The following is a 6,484-nucleotide window of genomic DNA, read 5'->3' on the forward strand; positions in this document are numbered from 1 at the left end:
TGGAGCTAAATCTGCCTTATTTCCAGTTCCTGAGTATTTTCACCATGGAATTGTCTCTTCTGTTTTTTTTGTTTTCTTTGTCTTTACATTTTTTTTGGGTAAATTATGTAAATGTTTTGTCAGTTTTATATTTTTTCATTGACTTAACTTTTTTTTCATGTCCTGTTTTTAGTGATGGCTCCAGAGATTGAATAATGACTCACTGCCTATGAAAACGACATCCTCATGTGCAAGAAATATTCCAGTAGTATAACTTTAATCATGGCCCTCTCCCTTCTGTACTTTTGTCTATATTTTATTTCTACATTCCTTGGAAACATACAACATTATTTTTCCTTACGCTTTTCAACACACACACACATTTTGGTAAAATATGGTGTAGAAATATATGTGTATTTAAAGGTGTCTTGAATTTCTCAGTATTCAGACATCAGTGTGGCCCTCATTTTTTTTTAAATAAGTTTTTTATTGTGAAAATACTATACAGAGGGGTTACAGTTACGTGAGCAAGGTAAAAAATGAGAACATTTTTATCAAGCGTTGTTGCCTCCTCCTTTGTTTTTCCCCTATCATCTCTTCTCTCCCACCTCCTCAACTACACTCCCCTCCCGCCCCCGCCCCGTGGCCCTCATTTCTCTCTGCACTTGACTCAGATGATACTTGTCAGCCTCTGTCTGAAAATATCTCCTCTCTCTGCTCTCAGGGACATTTTTCTAGATGTGGAGAGCAGGTTGGTGCACCCATTGTGTTGTGACTGTTTCTTCCCCTTCTGGCCTCCCCTACTTCACATGAGAAGCAGCAGTAATATTTTTTTTTTTTTTTTTTTTTTTTTTGGCGGGGAGGTCCAGTCGTGGGCCTGAACTCTGGGCCTGGGTGCTGTTCCCTCAACTCTTCAGCTCAAGGCTAGCACTCTACCACTTGAGCCACAGCGCCACTTCCGGCTTTTTTTCTTTTTGCTTATGTGGTGTTGAGGAATCGAACCCAGGACCTCGAGCATGCAAGGGAAGCGCTTTACCATTGAGCCACCTTCCCAGCCCAGCAGCAGTAGTTTTTATCTGAATTCCCTAACCATCTTTCTTCCCCTCTCTGCTTCCGAGATACACAGCTATCTGTGGCTTGACTCTGGTGTGCCTTGGGTGGTTTCCGGTGGTTGCCCTTTGGTATGGTTTGGATGTTCGTCCCTCTGAAACTTGTGTTGGGAGTTTCCCACTGTGAGTGCATTAAGAGCTGAGGGAGTTCCAAGCTGTCTGGATCTCATGATTACTGCTCTGGGGAGGGCCTGCCCCTCTGTTGGCGACCGTGGGATGGTACCACTGGAAAGCTCTCGGCAGGGACTGACACCTCAGTCTTTCTGCAGCCCTCAGACTGTGAGACATAACCTGTTCCTGCCGGCCAGGAAGGACCTGCCTCAGGTGCACTGTCCCCGCGCTGCGTGGATGCTGACAGCCAGCTTCCACTGGTTCTGTGCTGCCGTCACCAAGGTGATTTTCCATACCAGGTGTTCTCTCCACTGTCTTGCACTCTACTTCCTTCAGCGTGGGCCTGCTGCCTTCCGGATTAACTTCTGTCTGAAGTCCAAGTATTAGAATTCTTTCCAGGCTGGACTATTTCTTTTCATGTGTAGGCAGATTCGTTCTCCCTCCCAAGTAAAGAAATAAAGGGTGGGAAGGTGTTTGATGTAAACTGAGTTTATTCCAAAGTGAAAGCCAAATTAGTAGGAACCAGACTAGAGAAAGTGATTCATGTGTGGTCCCCACTGGGCAGGCCTTGGCCTCTGCCTGCTTCCATCCCCGCCTGCCGACTGCCGGAGGAGCACCTGCTCCCACGTGGGACCCTAAAGGTTACAATTGGTGGTGGAGGCCGTGCGTGTACAGTGTGTGTAAGGAGTGATGTGGATGTGGACATTGTGTGTGTAAGGACTGGACGTGGATGTTGTGCATGTAAGGAGTGGACGTGGAGGCTGTGTGTGTGTGTGTGTGTGTGTGTGTGTGTGTGTGTGTGTGTGTGTGTGTGTGTGTAAGTGGATGTGGACATTGTGTAAGGAGTGCACGTGGAGGTTGTGTGTGTAAGGAGGTTGTGTGTGTAAGGAGTGGATGTGGAGGTCATGGTGTGTGTAAGGAGTGGACATGGATGTCATGATGTATGTAGCTAGCTGTCAGGACAGAAGCAGGTGGCTCCTGCTTCTGGTAAGGTCGGCCTGTGCCATGGCTGAGCAGGCATGGACTCCTTGTCAGTGGAAGGACGAGTCACAGTGGGCCTCCGCCATTGCAGTGCAGGGTCAGATGTGCCCTCCCTTGGGTCGTGAGTTGGTCACAGCCTAGTCTCGCAGCCTCTCCCCTTCGCTGGACCCTCCCATGGTGGCAGCCCACCGTTTCTACTCCCCAAGCACGGAGGGTCTTGGGGTCCTTAGTCTTTGTTGCCCTCTGACTTGAGAGGCCCCGGCGCTCATGGCTCTCCTGCCCTTGCTGTGGGGCCCCGGAGCCCTGTCCTGGTTCTCAGCTGCATCCAGGCTCCACAGGCTGCCTCCTTTTCTCTCAGCTCTCTGCATGGCTGTCCTCTCCAGTGTACAAGGCAGATGGCGTGCCCACTCTAGTGGGCCACTCAGTCCTGCTAGAGCTGTGCACCCATGGAGCGTGCCCGGCCAGCTCTCTCCACCTCTCCCACAGCTCGCCTGGGCACTCGCTGGAGATGCTGGTCCATGCGCCTCAGCCCAGTTTCCTCCCTGGCCTGGCTCCAAAGGGCCGAAGTCTGCACTGCTAGATGGTCTTGGTCTCCTCCCTTTGAACGTGGAATAGTCTTCCTTCCTTGTGACCTGCGTGCCCCTTTCTGGGGCACACAGGATCCTAGTCCTTCCATCAGCAGTATACCTTTGTTAGTGTGTGTGTTGGTGTGTCAGTACTAGGATTTGGACTCAGTGCTTGAACACTGTCCCTTAGTTTTTTTCACTCCAGGCTGGTGCTCTACACTTGAGCCACAAGTCCCCTTCTGGCTTTCTGCTAGAGATAACAATCTCATGGAGTTCTGCTTAGGCTGGTGTCATACTACAATCCTCAGATCTCAGCTTCCTGAGTAGCTAGGATTACAGGTGTGAGCCACCAGCACCCAGCTAGTTAGGGGGAATCTTTACTGCACCATGTGTGAGATGAGGTGAGCTTGTCCTGACTTGCATGGGGTTAGAGATGGACAGACATTGCAGAGAGAGAGAGCCTGAGACTGTACCACTGTCAGACACTTCCACTTACAAAGAAAGTGTAAAATGGAAGGGGAAAGAAGAAAGCAAAAGGACTAAGCAAGAAGTAAGTGCTTCAGATCTGCCATTCTTCTCTGAGACAACAAATGGTGCAGAGAGTAACTACTGAGCAAATAATGTTTCTGTGTTTTAGAAGCTACCAGCCTCTAGGCAAGTCCTCACTAATGATGTTTTGACAGCAAACAAGGAAGAAGCTGCTTTTTAGAGAAATGCATCTGTGGAGAAAGCATTTTGTAAATGAATGTTCAGAAATATATTATATGATTTTGTTGATAAAGTGGTGTGACTTATTTTTTTTAACTTTGTCTTACACACAAACTTGGAAACATGGTTTAAAAACTTCAAAAATAGTTAAGGCAAACTGTTTCCGCTGGATGTAGCTACTTGTCAAAATTAAAATCCAATGTATTCTCCCTAGAGCTTAGAAATATATTTCCAGATTTCTCCTGTGGCTCATTCTGTGGTCCATTCTGGTAGCTGGGCATGTATGCTTTTCCACAGTTCTGTGTGGATGGATCTGTGTGCTCTCCTGTGGTTCACTGGCAGGTGGATCTGCATGCTTCCCCGTGGTTCAGTCTGGTGGGTGGATAGGCCAGCATTTCAATGTTTATCCACGTTCTCTCACAACTGCTGTTGTCAGCCATCCCAAAATGCTTTGCAGAAAGCGAACATTAGCCCAGTCTGCAGAGCCTTTAGCCCCATGGGAGAGTGCATGTCTTCTCCTTGGCACCTTGGATGGCTCTGGTACTTGATTGGACGACATCAACAGATGTATGAGTCTCGCTGCTCCAAATGGTGGACCTTCCCAGTTCCTGCCTCCTCCATCCAAGGGTGGACCAGGTGTCTGGGCAGTCAGGTCTCACTGTAGAACTTCGGGTAACAGCAGTATGGACACATAGGGTCTGGAGAGGCTACATCCAGTTACCCTCTCCTCTTCCCCTCCACCCACCTTCCCCTGACCTCAGGACTGAGGGCTTTACTGCAGTGGAGCCCTATTATCTCCAGTTGAATTCTAAATCAGAAGCCACCCAGATGGTTATTAAATAAAATCTAGTAGATAAACAAGTCATTTTCTCTAGTATTGGCTTTAGACTTACTTTTCATGTTTCCCTTCACTACAGATTTTTCTTGTCATCTATTCAGCTCAACAAACAGAGCAATCTGACCTATTAATTCTGTAATTGAGGTATGGGCAAGGATATTGCCACAGCCATGTTTCAGTGTTTGCTTTTTCAGCTGAACACACAGTGTATTTTCAGTTGAATGAGATACAACTGAAAGGCATAAATCAAGGGTTTAAAAATAGAATTCCTGTGAAAGCCCAGTGTCGGTGCATGAATCGAGTACTGGGTGGTTGCAGCACAGTCAGTGTGCAGATCAGGTACTCAGTGATAATGATTAGACCTGTACGTCAGTGTGACCTCAGGCAGACACCTGGGGAAGTCGGTGTGAACTGGATCAGAGGCATGAGGAAGTCGCTGTGAACTTGAGCAGAGGTATGAGAAAGTCAGTGTGAACTCAAGCAGAGGCCTGGGGAAGTCAGTGTGAACTGGATCAGAGGAAGAGGGTGTCAGTGTGAACTGGAGCAGAGGTGGGTGTCAGTGAACTGGAGCAGGGTAGGACGTCATCAGTATGAACTGGAGCAGAGGTGGAAGTTGGTGTGAACAGGACCAAAGGTGGGAGGGAGTCAGTGTGAATTTGAGTTCCCGTTTGTTGTCTGGACCAGGGCTGGAAGTGTGAATGTGCAGATCAGATTGAATTTTATGTAGTTTACTGAAATCCTTTTGCCATGGTCTTGTGTTCCAGGTCCCATTGAGGTCCATTTTCTTCTGGTTGCAGCTGTCAGCTGTGTCCAGTGGAGGTGGTGTCAGGAGGGGTGGCCTGATGACCTCTCCAGATGGTTGAGCGCCTTCCTGCATCTGTGGTCTGTGGGCCTCAGCCACTTGCTGCCATGACAGCATCTTTCTGGGTGGGTGGATGAGGAGGGTCTGCTGTGCTCAAAGGCAATGCCAGGACACAAACGTGAGTCGTGATGCTCCGGATCTGTGTCTGCAGGGTCCTCTGCCAGGTAGGTGTGTGCAGGTGGCCCTTTGAAGCAAAACATTGACACTAGTAGCCATTTCCCTTCCCAACCATCGGGGCCTTATGTCAGGGTCCTCCACACTCCTCCAGAGTGTCCTGTGCTCAGCTCTGCCCTCTACTCCCCAGTCCTCCAAAGTGTCCTGTGCTCAGCTCGGCCCTCTCCTCCATCTCCTCCAGAGTGTCCTGTGATCATCTCGGCCCTCTCCTCCATCTCCTCCAGAGTATCCTGTGCTCAGCTCAGCCCTCTCCTCCATCTCCTGCAGAGTGTCCTGTGATCATCTCGGCCCTCTCTTCCACACTCCTCCAGAGTGTCCTGTGCTCAGCTCAGCCCTCTCCTCCATCTCCTCCAGAGTATCCTGTGCTCAGCTCAGCCTTCTCCTCCATCTCCACCAGAGTGTCCTGTGCTCAGCTTGGCCCTCTATTCCCCAGTCCTCCAGGGTGTCCTGTGGTCAGCTCAGCCCTCTCCTCCATCTCCTCCAGAGTATCCTATGCTCAGCTCGGCCCTCTCCTCCACCTCCTCCAGTGTCCTGTCCTCAGCTCAGCCCTCTCCTCCATATTTTCCAGAGTGTCCTGTGGTCAGCTCAGCCCTCTCCTCCATCTCCTCCAGACTGTCCTGTGATACTCTCGGCCCTCTCCTCCATCTCCTCCCGAGTGTCCTGTGCTCAGCTCAGTCCTCTCCTCCATCTCCTCCAGAGCGTCCTGTGATCATCTCGGCCCTCTCCTCCAGAGTGTCCTGTGCTCAGCTCGGTCCTCTCCTCCATCTTTTCCAGAGTGTCCTGTGGTCAGCTCAGCCCTCTCCTCCATCTCCTCCAGAGTGTCCTGCGCTCAGCTTGGCCCTCTGCTCATGGCCTCAGGTGCATGATGCTGGGGTCTGAGGGAGCCCTGGGATTGTGTGTGATCCTCACATCTTTTGATGGTCTTTTCTGTGGGGTGGGTCACTGGGCTCCTGTGGGGTGTATCAGAGTTGGATGCCCCCGTGGTGGGGACAGAGGGCTGGGTCAGGCTGTGGGTCATCTAGCATTTACAGACAATGCCCTCTTGTGGCTGGTGTCAGATGAGCGCTTCCTGCGAGGTGTCTGTAACTCTCCAGCTGGCCATGGGGAGGCGGTGCAGGACAGTGGTTAGGACCTGGTACTCGGGCAGCCCTGGGGC

The sequence above is a fragment of the Dipodomys merriami genome, unplaced genomic scaffold (assembly GCF_024711535.1).
Source record: "Dipodomys merriami isolate MVZ:Mamm:240054 unplaced genomic scaffold, mDipMer1.0.p SCAF_6, whole genome shotgun sequence".
Lineage (NCBI taxonomy): Eukaryota > Metazoa > Chordata > Mammalia > Rodentia > Heteromyidae > Dipodomys > Dipodomys merriami.